Below are 16,449 nucleotides of genomic sequence, written 5' to 3' on the forward strand. Positions count from 1 at the left end.
ACAAAAGGGATTTGTAAACCTTGCAATGCGGTGGACTGCTACATGCCCAAAATTTATAAAGAAACAACATTTTTTTTTAGTTCAGTTAAATGGGTCTGCAGATCTTTGTAATGGGTATGAACAAACACGTCAACATATTTTCTCTGGTTCCTTTCAGAAACCTATGAAATAAAAACATCAACAGAACAGGCTGGCCAATCTTGGTAGTGGATATAAATCCTAGACATGCATAAAATAATACTACTAATTTCTCCAAATCGGACAACCAAAATACCTTTGAGGATTTTTACTCTGCACACCCACAACTTAATAAAGGGTCAGGGGATTCCTCTTATAATCAAATGAAACTCAAAATATTCTACCCGTAAAGAGATTCATCAGCCCAAACATTGAATCCTACCAGAAATATAAGGAATCAATAATAAACAAGTTCTTAGTAAACATTGTATATTAGCATCCAACATCCCGCAGCTAGGTTGAGAGGTAAGTTGAGGATCTCACTGAAAGCTGGGTAGACATTAGTTATGTATAAGTGAATGTAAGCGACCAAAGCAGATCGAAATATTACTAAGGGAAGCTCTTGTTCTATTGTGCTAAAGTGGATAGATTTCCTCCCAAGCCTGCTCTCCAAACTGTAATTTTTGATCTCAATCTATTTATTATAAAGCAATTTGAATCCTTTTAAAAAAAATAATTAATCAGGCATTCTATTGTTTAGTCTTCCATCCCCCATCCAATGAATAACAAATATTTCCTCGATCCATTCCAGACAAAAGCATTATACATGAAAGAAAAGGTAACATCATCCCCAATCAAGTGTTTCTTCAATAATTACATACCCTAGGCTAGCTCAATTGCACCAAATAAAACATAAATATGCAATGATACAAATGATTGCATGACATATACATCATATTTAAAAGCCATACATATCTAAGAAACCAAAATTGTGACTGCATAAATTACCAAATGAATATAATTTCTCTCAAGAATCTAATAAAAAAACATTTGTCCATAAAAATTGGAGAGGTAAAAATTATAATTGTGAAAGAACATATGATTTATTGAGATTGACGGATGGATTTTAAAGAGAGCACAATGAATTATGCCCAAAAAATTTGTTGCATCTTTCAACCCCTCGATCAGTGCACAAGTCAAACAAACAAAATAATGACATCAATTGTGTGTACAGTTGGTCTGATTACTATATTAGTGTTGATTGTTGTCCAACCAAGACACAAATGTAAAGAGACGTAAATAACTGTGTGTTAGCTTCCATAGTGATTTATCGTCCAGTCTATACCTACAAGTTGCAAACCACAGTAATACATCGTCCTCTTAACTCTGCAATATCCATGTCAATACCTAGAGGATGCAAACCACTTCACAGCAGAGAGCAGTCACATTTCACAATTGCACAAACTAATTAAACAACTGCACTAAATAATTAAATGACTGCCTGCAAGGAAAGATTATTATTGACCAACAACTATACTAAATCCACTGAATCTCTTGAGATTACATCTATAATGACAAATTGTTAATGGCAACAATCTCATCGGGATCCAAACATGATTTCTCTAAGATTTTTCCATTATGAGACTAGATCGGAGAAGTCAAAAAATAGTGGTCAGTATTGCTTCATTTAATGTGTTGTGATTCCTGAGAAATGCCTTTTTTATAGCAGGAAAAACATGATCACAAAATCCATTTTTTAAAGCCTAAAACCAATTTTCTGCCATCTATTTACCGGCATGAGTCAATTTCTGACTGGAGGCAACTCCAAAAGGAAAGCTTATCGACTAACTAGCACTTGCACCAAATAGTGCAAGGTTTTAGCCGAAGTGAGCTTCACTCATTTTATTGACTTAATCATATGCTCTCTCTCTAGTTCTCTCTATATCTCTCTCTCCTTCTATTGATTCAATCATATGAACCTAATTGTATTTTCAAGTAAGAATGACAGAAGAAGATCCAGACCAACATGCAACTAAGAGATCTACCAAAAGCACACAAGAGATAGTCCAATTTTATATATTATGCAAACCAACTTCAATTATTTATTTTCTTCTTATCCTCCTCCTTTTCTTCTTCTTGGTCTTTTTCATCTATGTCTTCTTTTTTTCTTCTTCTCCCTTTCCTTCTTGTCCTTTTAGTTCCACTTCTTCTCCTTCTCCACTTTCACTTTCTTCCCCTACTTCTCTTATTCCTCTTCTTTTTCTTTTTCTAGTCATTCTCTTTCATTTTTCTTCTTAAGCTCCCACCTTCTTCACCTCCATTTCCTCCTCACCTTTTTCATCTTCCTCTTACTTCATTTTCTTCCTCCTCCTCCTATCCTCTTCTTCATATTTATCTTCTTCTTTTCCTCCTCCACCTCCTCATCCTTTGTCTTAGGTTCACTTTGTTGACTATTCAAATTTTAAAAATATCAAAAAACATGAAATTATAGTATCCAAGTTTGGTAATCATTAAATTTCAAATATATGATATAATACTATATATATAAACATATTTCAAAATGAATATATATTTTAGTTTTAAAATAGAAAATTGATGTATGTACATTTTTAAATGCATATATATTTAAGAATTAATCATATGAACTATTTCTCTCCCCCCTCTCTCACGCTCACTTTCATCCCCCTCCGCTATGCCCACATTCTCTCTTCCTTTAGGTACCTAATGACAACATGCAACAAGAGACTCCAATATATTATGCAACATTTCACTTTGTTTGCCTGTTTAAATTCTAAAAGTAGCAAAATAAAAATTTATATTATCTAAGTTTGATAATAATTAAATTCTACATACATAATATAATATTGTATATATAAATTTGTATTTTAAAATGAATATATAGTATAGTTGTAAAATTGAAAATAGAATTATGTAAATTTTAAAATGCATATATATTTAAATTTGTGATTTAATAGATAATTAGTCTTTTGTTAATCCATGTATTTTCTAAATTTTTAAATTAGACATCTAATTACTTTCAACATGATGTACTTTTATATGCTACATTTTCACTTGAAGTTGATATGCAACTTACACCAAAGACAATAAACTTTTTAGTTATTTTTAGATAAAATGAAATATTTGGTGCAAGACACCAACGGAAAACTACATTATCATAATCTCTCTAACACCGGAAAATGGCCCTAACGTTATGTAGTCATTTTCACAAGAAAAAACACTACTAAGCACGTTGCTCTGAAAAGACCTCTCGATACATTTTCCAAATGCGCTTTAGCAATAAACTACTTTTCTTCATTTATATCAATTCCTCTGTGGCTGCCCACATATGTTTCTAACCACACAATGAACCTCTGTTCAGAAGTGAATCTCTTAAGACAGATCTCATTTTAAACGACCTTACATAACTTCATGGCTGAGTTAAGACAGCGGCAGTGTAGGGATGATGTGCGGAATGAGTTTCCAGAAATTGTGGTGCCATTGGCAGAGATACCACCTGCTATGCTTGTTCCAGTTGCAAAATGGGTTTTACATCCCTATACTCAGCAAATCAAGAATGATAGGAAATGCAACTGATATGCCAATTCCCTGTTACACATTGATTTGATTAGTTGATGATACTTCACCCGGACATCGTCATGGAGCAAAGTTGAAGGCTGAAAACAAGCCCCTAATAGAATTTTGTTTCAATGATACAAACCACAGTTGAATAGGAACTCTTATTTCAGCATGGTGTACTGGACTGATTGTTCAATCATAGTGGTGCCACTTAAAATATCACATCAATGCATATCTCTAAAAAGCTACTTCTAAATTTCAAAAAACAATCACTCATATGGTGTCACATGAGCACACCATTAAACATGATTTAGTCATATCTATGGGTCTTATCACCTTTTGGGACCATCTTGGACACTTCCATCAAAAGCATGTTGATGTGGCATTATATTTGACCATGTAAACTTGAAATTTTAGTTTTAGATAGGGAACTTGACAAATAAGCTATCTGAAACAAATGAGAGTAACTTCAAATTTTCACATAGAATTTTGCAAAGTGTGAAGTCAAGGTAAACATGTAGTGGCTTCTCTCCCTTATTACATACTTATATAAAGGCATTATATCATCATTGTATTGAGCATTTAGCAGGTTTGATATGAACAAGTTGAAGCTATAGAAATGGATTCAAAGGTAAAGAGTGGGCATATCAAGGGTATCAATGAAGCGGGTTGGGATGAAATTTCCCAAAATGTTGTCGGAGCTAGCACTATCAATGAAGAACTGGATAATGTAAAAAGGAATGATAAATGGGATTGATTCCAATGGGTCTTCAAAAGAATATTGGTTTAGATGGAGGTATTGAGAGTATAAAGAAAGAATGATTATAAATGGCTACTCTCAAATTGAGGGTATTGATTATGTTGAGAAATTTTATTGTATTGCAAAAATGACACCTATTAGGTTTTTTGAGGTTTAGCATGTGGATGTAAAATTTATTTTCTTTGATGATGGTTTGGAGGATATTTATGAGACACTATAATGGGCACCCTAGAATGCCCAAAAATTGAACCAACTGCCGAAATAGATTTCTTTGCAAATTAAAAATTGAACTAATGCTGAAATTATATTAATTCTCAAAATGATGAAATCAAATACAAAGCAATGTATTCCAAAGGCCAAACCCTAAGAGAATGACATCTAGAATGTTACAAGAGAGGATGAACGTCCTGTACTGCCAAGAAAGATATGTGATTCACACATCCAAACTCTTATCAAATGCCTTTCACAAAAATCTCATGCTCAACAATGAGACTTTAACCCCTATTTATCCTTTTCCTTCACCCTTCTAGAAGGTACTAAAACATTAATTAACTGCAAGTGCTAGAAGCTTCCCCCTTCCAATAACTAATGCACTCTCTAGAAACTCCTCCCTTGCAATACAATAATTAAATGTGCTTCTAGAAAATTAAATTACTAAAGGCTTCCACCTTTCCAATAATTAATACACACTCTAGAAGCTTCTCCCTTGTAATACAATAATTAATTAAATTAATTAAATATAAAGTCACTTTTTAATTTAATTTATTTAATGACTTTAGAGGAAATTAATTTAATTACCTCTTATGCTCCACTTAGACTTTGGAGAACGTGAAGGCTAAAAGATGGGGTCATTACAAACACACCCACAACAGTACAATGCAAAAGGTAAAAGTGATATAGTTTCAAAAATGAAGAAATATGTGTATGGCCTCAAGTATAGTTCTAAGACGTGGTACCATAAGTTTGATACATATATGTTGAGATTGAGATTTGAGCATTCTAAAGCATATCATTGTGTTTATTATAAATTGATGGTAATTATTTCTTGTACATTGTATTATATGTTGATGGTATGTTATTCATTGGTAAAGGAATGGGTATGATTTCTAATCTTCATTGGTAATACTCTTGTAATAAGATACGTTGTATATATATTATAATTCTTCATTTATTTCTAGACAATATATTGGGCAACTCATGTAGTGTGGGGTTTTTACTTTGAAAGGGTTTTCCCTGCATAAATAATTGTAATGTAGTTTTCATATTAATTGCATTTATTTTTGTTAATTTTTGTAATTTTTGTGAAGATATAAGAAAGTTTTTGCACAACCCTCCTCTCAACATTAGTGTAGGAGGTTGGTCTTCTCTATTAAATTCCTTATACCCACTTTAGTCATAACTTGATTTTGATTGAGAAACCAAAAATGTGTTCATGGACCTCATGACAAGCCTTTTTTAGGAGAATGAATTATTTTCACAAATAAGATTGTATGTAATTGGCTTTCCTAAAAATATTAGTATTGACATAGAAAGTAGAGCTTTCAAATCTTCCTAGTGGGAGTTAGTTTGCTTGGTCTTAGAATATGACTTACTTTTGGTATTGATTATTACACATAATCAATTGGATATAATATGTGGATGGAAATAGAATTTGAGAAGTTGTGACATGCACCTAAAGGTAGTAAAGATCACATGTTTTCTCTTTAGAGGTGGTGACTAGAATGTTATTCATCATGTTCTCATTAATAGCAAGTAAGATTCATATGTGTACCAAATGTCATTAACATTACAAGGGTGAAGAATTTAAGAAATATTGGCATCACAAGTTGTCTAGTTCTTTAGAAGAATTGACTTGCAAAGGATTTCATTTGAGAAGAATTAATTTTTTTGAAGAAAATAAATTTGAATCCAGGATAAGTAATTTTAGGTATGACGGACTTGTAATATTTCCTTTCTAATTTATTAGATTGTTGTGAGTGTTTATACCAATTTTTTATGTGGGTGGGATCTAAACTTTAACACACCAGCATGTCTCCCATTCATTTTAAGTATCCAAATTCCTCAATCTATCACCTTCTATAGATTCACAAATTTTCCCTTACCTTGACATCCTCCCCTTTAGTTAACCTATTGACGATACACCTAATGTTGTTTAGCCATTGGAATTTTGTACTTTTACTTCCATACTTGAAATCAAGTCAAAGTAAATAGTATTATTGATCTTTGATCCTCAAAGAATTTAATTTTTCTAAGTTTTGAAGTCTATTTTATCATAGGCTTTTTTGCATTTCCACTTGGCATCTTGGAACCTGAACATTGATCCTTGCTTTAATGTTATGTTTGGATAGAGGTTTATGTTCTCCTTTGCCTCATTTTGGCAATGTCAAGTGTTAAGTGTTATCAATTTCTAATCCCCACCTATATTGGTATTTTAATTCCCTTGGTTTGTGTTCCTTCTTACTCTAGGGATCTTCAAAGTCTAATTCCCACTCTTTGTTAAGCATATTAGTTCCCCTGCTCTTATCATTGCATCCTTCTAGTATGTGAGTCATTGTTAGTTTTTGGTGACTAATTAGGGAAGTCCTATACATACTCCATAATTCCTTGGCGGGGTTCGGGGTTATTTTATGGCCGATGCGTTGTAACTAATTTTAACCCTAAAGAAAAAAAAATACTTGTATAAAACAAGCTTAGAGTTAGGGATTTTCATAAGGTGTGATGTGATAGTTGCTTCTTGTCGTGGTATTGAGTTGTAAGGGATTTTGGATTGTAATCAGGTTGTAATCATTGGATAGTAATAATATTTGACTCGTTGTTTGGTGGGCGTAGCCTAGGGATTGAGTGAACCATGTTAAATCTTGATGTCTTGTGTTCTCTTCTGTGCAATTTATTATTTTATGATATTCATTATTTTTGCATGTAATTGTTATTTTTATCTATGCTTAATCCTAACAGTCATTAGACCCTTGCCATATCACACCCTTTATGTAGGTATATTATTTGTTTGTTCTACTAATTAACATTTCCCATACCCTCACCTTTTCATGCGTAATTGCATGGAACCCCATAATCCAAACACAATAACCAAATTATCATCGAAGTGTACTAGTGACATTAATGTGGAAATTTCTAATATAAAATCTCAATAAAACTTTATGTGACCCTCAACATGCATGGCTCCACTCTTGGCCTTCAACTTCTATATAAAGCAAACAATATCATCAATTTTAAATCATTTTGAAAAAAAAATCATCAAGCAATAATTAATCATAGTTCAATCACTTCTATCTAGTGTTTTATTTGAAAACATAGACATATTTAGTTTTTAGAGGTCAATGGATGAAACCCCATTGTTTTCTTAGAGTTTAGACAATGAAACCCCTTTTAATTCTTGACACTAGCTTCATATAGAAGTTGAATTTATACTTCAAGTTGGAGACTTTCATTAGTTAAAAAGATTTCAACATTTGACATTTTCATAATGTATTTTTAATCATTGTAGAAGCAAATCTTTGTAATCATTTGTACCAAAAAATACACACAAATCAAAGATTTGAGTAATACATTTAGTTATTTCTAATAGTTACATTTACGAATATATTATGTGATGTAAATATTATAGTTTTGAACATTTATATAAATAATTTGTGGTGATTATTTTAGTTTAGAGTATTTTATGAGAATAATTTAGTTGTGGGTCATTATAGTCAAACCCGACTATCCTCCCTACAAATTGCACCATTGACTAAATTTCAAAAAAAATGAAAACACTTGATGAATTTTTTTGAAATTTTCCACATTTGATCTTCATGATGTGTATATTTTGTGATCGAAAACAACAATTTGTTTGAGAAAATTTCGCTGTGTTTTTCGTGAATCTAAAAAAGAATCATGTTTGACCCTTTTTTTTGTCTTTGGTGCATTTGTCTAGAGATTAGGCAACGTTGTTAGAGTAACCTAAAACTATTATATTCACTCGTCAAGATGTACAAATATTTTGTAGCCTACAAAAGAAAAATGTTGTGTATAAAAACAAAGTAAGTTTGAGAAATCCATTAAAGTGAAACTGTTGAGATCAAACTTTAGCAAGGAACAAACACCAAGGTTTGAATATCTTAAAGGCGTGATATGGCTAGGTTTAACTCCTAGATAACTTTGTCAAACAATTCTTTCCTCATTCAATTTATCAAAAGATATTTTTCAATTTAAATATATACTTCCTTACAATGCTATTTTTGACCTAATAAAAAATATAATACTATATCTAGGGAAAAGAGCCCAAATTACGGTCATGTTCTAATGATTGTTCACTCCTTGTTCACCTAATACTCTAGCTACTAATTCTAACGAAATAAAAAAATGATAATCAAATACTTGTTAATATATTTCACATTTACCAATAGTCACCTATTTGTACTCCACGTAGTAGAAAATTTTAGATTTTAATTAGAAGACTTGTGCAACTTTATTGATACCTATAGCCTAGGGGCATTTATGCACATTTATTGGAGAAAACAAGTCTTAAAGGAAAACATATTGGTTCTTAGATGAATATGTATTGGATTAAATGAACAAATTTTTGAGGTTGTTGAAGCATACATATGTTGGGGCATTTTAAGTAGGTATAAGATGACACTTCTAAATGACCACTTTTTGATCCTTATGTACATAATGAATCTCATGACAACTTCTATCTTGACTATCGAAAAGCCAAAAAAATAGCTATAAGCACATAGCTTGCATATGAAGACATTTATGGAAAAATGTTGATATCTAATAATGTCATTTAATAACAAGTAGTGCACAAAAATCAACTATAATGATTACCAGTACCCTTTCTCTATTTAATTATTTAAAATGCTTTAAGAAAGAGAAAAAATTACATAAGTGAGAACTCAGAGTATCATTTATATAAAAGTAAATATATTCTTAGATTATTTGACATAGTCAAATTATCTCAATTGATAATCCATTGTTGCTTTAATTGTTGATATAATCCAACGATGTAGAAGGCTAAATATTTTGACTAGACAACATCTGTAGAATCACCACAATGCACTTACTTTATATATTTTACAAATGAGATTTCAAAATACACTATGTATGATGAGATGTGTTTTTAATTTCCCCAAACACCCAATCCTCTCATACCTTTTTGACAATATAATAGATTTTTGCAATCAACACTTTGGCATCTTGCTTTGAGATAATGTATATTTACTTGACTTTCTTTCTCTATGAGTTTGTTGATTGAATTTCATTGTGGAGCATAGTTTGAGACTACTCCCATTCGATGATACTAAATCAATGATTTTCTAAATGTTAAGATCTGTAAAATATATTCCCAAGTGAAAATTTTGACTGCTTTTCACTTGGGTGTTTGATATTTTCTGTAATTTAATGTCCCACATCAAATTTCCTCATGTTTGGACCCCTATTTGATATTTTCCTCGTGTCAAAAGTTTGACAATTTTAATCCCCTAACTTCTATTTGATTTTGGCCATCTTGGCTCTCTTTTTACTAAGGCTTATCAAATTTGGCCAAGTCTGAAAGAAGCTTTCAAATTGTGATGCATTTTTTCTGGTTTTATCCTTTTGACAATTTAGTATAGGCTTCTAAATATATGTTCTTCATTCCTCTTTTCTATGGAGGCTATTTGAAGTGTACTTTTCTTTTGTTTCTACAATTTCTTTCCAAGAATTTTAATTACTTGACATTGGTATTAAATTTACCTCTATTTGTACAATGTTTTTCCAAGAACTATTTTTTTAAAAGTGTAGTTACTTGATGGTGGTATTACTTCCTCCAAAAGTTCATTTATGGTTCTACAACACATCTATTACATTTTATTTGTGTGAATTCACCCCCATTTTTAATCTTATGTTGTTCTATTTTAGTACAGAGGGCTTATGATTTTAACACCTTTTTTCAGGTTTATAGAACTTCATGAATAAAAGTTCATCTGTCTACTAGCGTCACATATATAGAATGAGGATTTATAAAACAATTTAAGTTCTTAAATAGCTTTGTTTAAGTTTATTTATAGAATTTGAAATTTAATAATAATAGATATTAGAAATATGAGAAAAGAGGGCTAAAAATTTATTAAGACAGAAAGGAATACAACAAGGAGAGCTCAACAAGGAGCTCGATCCTGAGCAACAAGATCATCAAATTCTTGCACCATCTCAAAGGACAGTTGCCTCCTATCCCTAATATTCCAACCTAGATCATGACTAGAAGCCCATTTGGCTAAACAATCAGCAGCTCTGTTCCATTCACGAGGAATATACATGAACCTAATGAACTGGAAAGAGGTAGAGAAGAGAATAATCTACTTAACAACAATTTCCAGCTGCCAACTAACATCATCAAGCTCCTGCGAAGAAAGCATGTTCACCACCACTTGGGAATCAGACTCACAGATAATCTTACTCCATCCCCGCAAGCAACACTGTTCCACAACATATAAAATAGCCTAAGCTTCCATGAGATTGTTAGTGTAATCACCCTTATGAACTGAGAAGAAAAATTTAACATCCCCAGAACTACAACGAGCCACTCCCCCAATACTAGCAGGACCAGGATTCCCACGGGAAGAACCATCAGTGTTAATTTTCAAAACTCCACAGGGAGGAGGAGTCCAATGCCCATCCCAGTTAACTTGACCCTTCCTCTGATGGCGAAGCTTCCTAGACACAGAAGGAAACCTTTGAGCTACAACCCCATGCTGAAGATGAAAATTGAGGCGATTACAGATAGCAAGATCAATCGGATCCATACCCCCATCAAGCTCACACTTCACATGAATAGTTTCCTGAAGAGAATGTGATATCTTCCACCAAAGATGCAAAACACCAAGCCGAACATCTTGGAATATGCGACGATTCCTCTCCAACCAGATATCCAAAGCATGAAAGATGGGCTAGCAATCCAAGCAGCATGGAGAGAAGAAGACTTGGAGGGAGCACTGCCCAAGCGGGCCCAGAACTCAGGCAAAGAGGAAGCATGCCTACAAGAGCAACCCCAAGCGCTCCACCAAAGGTGCCATATCTGAGTAGAATAGGAGCAATGAAAGAATAGATGGGAGATAGACTCCTCTCCATTACCACACAAAACACAATAAGAGGGGCCACGAAATCCACGTTTACAAAGATTATCCCAAGTAAGACAATGGTTGTGAGCCACTAGCCATATGAACAAATTGCACTTGGACCAAGAAACTTTATTTCAAACTTGCTTCCACCAAGGGACCTCAACATCCCCAAATAATTGTCTAGTTATCTCTTGATACCCAACAGAGGCATGATATTTACCAGACAAGGTACCGCCCCAAGCCAAAACATCTGGACCAAGCAAAGAGGAACACTCTCTAGAGGCCATAATTTGAGAAAGCTCCTAATGATCCATGTCTGTACCTCCAGGAGGCCAATCAGAAGAATGCTTCCATCTGTAACCAACAACAATTCCCAATTGATAAGGAGTCTTGTAATGAGCCACTTTATCCCATCCAACGGCAAGAAAAGAGTCACAAAGAGACTAAAGATGAGGGTACATGGATAAAATGGAAGGGAATCCATCCCAAGCATCAGACCAAAACAAAGCCTGAGAACCTCCTTTACATATCCAGAACAGACCCCTCTTCACCAACATCGCACCTGTCTTCAAAGTATGCCAAACCATTGAGCCACGACCTTCAAGAGGAAGTGAAAAAATAGAGCAAGGATCAGCACCATGAAAATATTTATGAGTGATAATACGAGCCCAAAGTTGATGTTGTCCAGAGCACCATTGCCAATAAAGTTTAGCAGCCAAAGCTTGACTACTCAAGAGAGCAGATCGAAGACCAAGACCACCCTCCTTTTTAGGCCTACAAAAAGTTGCCCAATTAACCAAGCTCCATTTAGTACTACGCAAATTACCACTCCAAAGGAATTGTCAGGAAAGAGCATCAAACTCCTTGAGAAAGTAAATAGGAGCAGCCTGAACCATGCTTCTATAAATAGGAAGAGCTTGGATAACAGCTTGAAGAAGAGTAACTCAGGTAGTAGTAGAAAGCCATCTATGAGTCCAATGATTTACCTTATCCTGAAGCTTGGTAATCAAATTTTTCTAGAAGAGATGTGGCTACCTAGAAACAGCAATAGGAATGCCAAGATAAGTCAAAGGAAGTGACCCAATCTGAAACCGTAGGATACCAACAATCTCGTGCTAAATAGAATCAAGAGTGTTAAAAAAGTAAATGGAAGATTTGTGCTCATTAACTTTTTGGCCTGAAGCTGCCAAATAAACGTCCAAAGCATGTCGAAAGGCTTCAGCTTCCTTGATCCTAGCAAGACCCACAAGAACAGAATCATCAACAAATTGAAGATGGGAAAGAGAAGGTAAGCCATTACCCCACCGCCAGCCTTGAATAGAATTCTAGGACACCTGATACTTAATGAATCTACCCAAGCCTTCATCCATGATGATGAATAGATATGGGGAAAGAGGGTCATCCTGGCAGAGGCCTCTAGAAGCACCCAATAGCTGAGAAGGTTGACCATTAACAAGAATAGAAAAAGAGGCAGAAGTAACACAACTCATAGTCCAACTCACCCAGTCAGAGCTAAATCCAAAAGAAAGAAGAATACTCCTTAGGAAGCTCCATTTAACTCTATCGTAGGCCTTAGCTATATCCAACTTAACAAACATTACTCTCTCCCTTGAAGTAGCCATAGAGTGAATAGCCTTAGTAGCAATAACCACCCCATCCAAAATTTGTCTGCCAGCAACAAAACCACCTTGTTCTTCTGAGATAATAATGGGAAGCCACCTTTTCATTCTCTCAGCAATCAACTTAGTAATAACTTTGTAAACCGCATTACATAAGGCAATTGGTCTAAAAAACTCCAATTGATTAGCACCCTCTCTCTTAGGAATAAGAGTCAAGAATGTAGAGTTCAAAGCTTGAAGCATCTTCTTGCTAGCATAGGATTCCTTAACCACCTCCAACAAATCATGATTAATGATGTCCCAAAATTCCTGAAAGAATTCAACTGGAAAGCCATCAGGACCAGGAGCCTTCCCCTTAAGCATGCCAAAGACCACCTCCTCCAGCTCTTCCAAAGAGATTGGACACATGAGATAATCATTCATTTCTTGAGTGATAAGGGAAGGAATACAGGACAAAATAATATTTTCTTCATTATCAGCAGGAGGAGAGTCCTCAGAGAAGAGGGTAGAGAAGTACCAAGTAGCCTCTTGGAACAAATCTGGCAAGGAATTCAGTTGGATACCTTGAGAATTAACCAAAGAAGAGATAGTGCTCTGATTCCGGTGAGATTGCACTGTTTTATGGAAAAAGGCAGTGTTTCGATCACCTTCCTGGAGCCAATCAACTCTAGCCTTTTGCTTCCAAAAAATTTCCTCTCGAAGTTCCCATTCTTCTAGAGCTCTAGAAGCAAGGGATTCAGCCTTGCCAAGATCCTATGAGAAACCTTGATCTCTAATCTCCCTTGTGATGACATCGAGATCTTCTTGAGCAAGCCTCTTCATAAAGTGAAGGTTCCCAAAGCATTTCCTATTCCATATTCTGAGCTTCCTTTTAACATATTGAAGCCTTTTAGAAAATGAGAACATTGCAGTACCATATGCAGGAGCACCATCTTTCCACCAATAGAAAAAAAAATCACAAAGAGAGGAGTCACGAAGCCACATCAACTGGAACTTAAAAGGAGGATGCTTTGGAACACAAGCCCCTATAGCAAAAAAATTGATTGGCCAATGATCTGAACCCCTCCAATCAAGGATTTTCGAAGAGATAGTAAGGGTGCCACTAACCCAGAAGCAAGAAACAAGAAATCTATCTAGACGTTCTGAGATAGCAGCAACACCAGTCCTGTGATTATTCCAAGTATAGAGACCATTAGAAGGCTTAACATCAGAGAGATGCAAAAGAGATATGTGTTGCCAAAGAAGAGCAGAAGAAGGCCCCAATCTAGCCAAACCACCATGCTTCTCCTCTAGACTTAAAACTGAATTGAAGTCCCCTCTGAACACCCAAGGATGATAAGGATGACAATTTCTAACATATTGAATATGTTCCAAAAGTTTTGCCTTTCCTGCAAGATCAATAGGTGCATACACATTAGTAACCATGATTACCTCTCTTGAGTCTAGAGTAGAAGCTACCATAGAGAGAGTTGAGCGAGAAGACACCCAGCCAAGGGGAGAATTTTTTTGAGGATCCCAAAATATAGCTAAACTACCAGCACTGCCTATTGCCTCAACACACTGGTATTGGCCATGAGACCAAATACCAGAGGCATTTGGAGCATAGACTCCACAAAGAGCTTAGTCTCTTGGATACAAAAAACATTAGGGCTATGATCAACCACCAAGTTATGAATAGCCTTTTGTCTAGGGATGCTTTTCAACCCCCTAACATTCCATGAGAGAATAATCATCATTGGGTAGAATTGAGAAAATGAGAATCTAAAGGTTTCACTAAACCAGGCTCAATCAATATATCTCCTGTGAGTTTAATCTTCTCTTGGTCTGTTTTGTGCCCACTCCTTAGAGGGGGAGTAAAAGAAACCTACTTAAAGGGTCAAGGCATCAACCCCAAGGGGAGAGGAGATCCCTTGCCCTTACCTGATGGTAGCACATCCTTAACCAAGTCAGCCAGAACAACATCATTATCCTCCAACACGGCAGGAGTCACCAAAGCCTCTCTCACAGGAGCTACTGGGACCTCATAGTTCTGATATACTACAACTTGGGATGCCCCACAAGCATCATTAGGAATAGATCCCTCATCTGGGAAAACTAGATCAGAAGAGATAGGAGGAGGAATACCTTCCTCTAGAACCATACTATCCAACACCTCAAAGCGGTTAAAACCTGAATCAGATAATCTTTCTTTCAAAGGCCTCTTTTGACCAGTCCCTTAGCTCGAGGGCGAACAGGGGTAAATCCATCCTTATCCTGCATTTGAGCCTTACCCTTACCTGTAGCATCTTGCGGATTCATCCCCTTGGTAGTATTAGCCATCTGAGATTGTTCAATCCCTGTAGTATCTGCCAAACCACCAGCATTGCCAGTTGTAGAACCATCCACTCCTTTGATAGTTGAGTTACGAGGGCACTAATGCTGTAAATGACCATACTCATGACAAATCCGACAGCGAAAAGGGAGGGATTCATAATCTAACTGTTGCACCCAAGAAGAAGCCCCAAGACAAATTTCCAAAGAATCTGGTAATGGGTTATTCAAATTAATTTCAACACAAATTCTAGCATAAGAAATAACTTTTTTATCGAGGGATTGATTGTGATCGCAACCGGCTTCCCCAACAAAGTAGCAATTTGTTGAAGGATGTCTTCACGCCAAAATTCCAAGGGAAGGCGAGGCAAGTGAACCCAAACTGGCACTGTTTAAGGAAGATCCTCAGCAGAATTAAATCTTGAATGCTAGGGTTTGACAAATAACCCCACATGGTTGTAGAAATAAGGGCCTCCTTCAAAAACATGATCACGATCAGACATGCAAGAGAATACAACAAAAAAAAAAAACTATTCCTTGCCAACATAATCTCCATATCGTCTTCCACCTGCCATGAGCAATGGATCCATGCCTCAAGTGCAGATAGGGAAATCCGAATTCCAAGAAATTTTCATATCAAAGCATGCTTGGTCTAATATTCAATGTCCTCCATTACAGCCATTGGAGGAATAACCAGAACAGGGCGATCATGGCTACGCAAAAAACAACCATTAACTTTTTTCAACTTAGAGCTCTCCCCTGAATAAAACGATTCAGATCGCATTACATGCATAGTTGGAGAAGAACCATCTGTTCTCACCAACGCAGAAGAAATCCCAGGCCCTGCTATGCAGAAGAAATATGACTTTGGTTTAAGAAACTGAAATAAAAACTTATGTAGATTTAAAAATAGATAATATATTTGGAAACAAAACAAGTTGAAATTTGAATATAGTCTAAAGAAATGATTTATTTTGATTTAAAAAATATTATAGTAATCATGCATGTTTAACAATGATCGTATATTAAAGAATATTCAAAAATATAAAATATTAATATATATATATATATATTTTAAAGCTAAACTTAAAATTAAAATTTGTAATTTAAATAAATTCATCAATATTTT

This window comes from Cupressus sempervirens, chromosome 9 (assembly GCF_028749045.1).
Source record: "Cupressus sempervirens isolate cs-2001-9-10 chromosome 9, ASM2874904v1, whole genome shotgun sequence".
NCBI classification, from domain to species: Eukaryota; Viridiplantae; Streptophyta; class Pinopsida; order Cupressales; family Cupressaceae; genus Cupressus; species Cupressus sempervirens.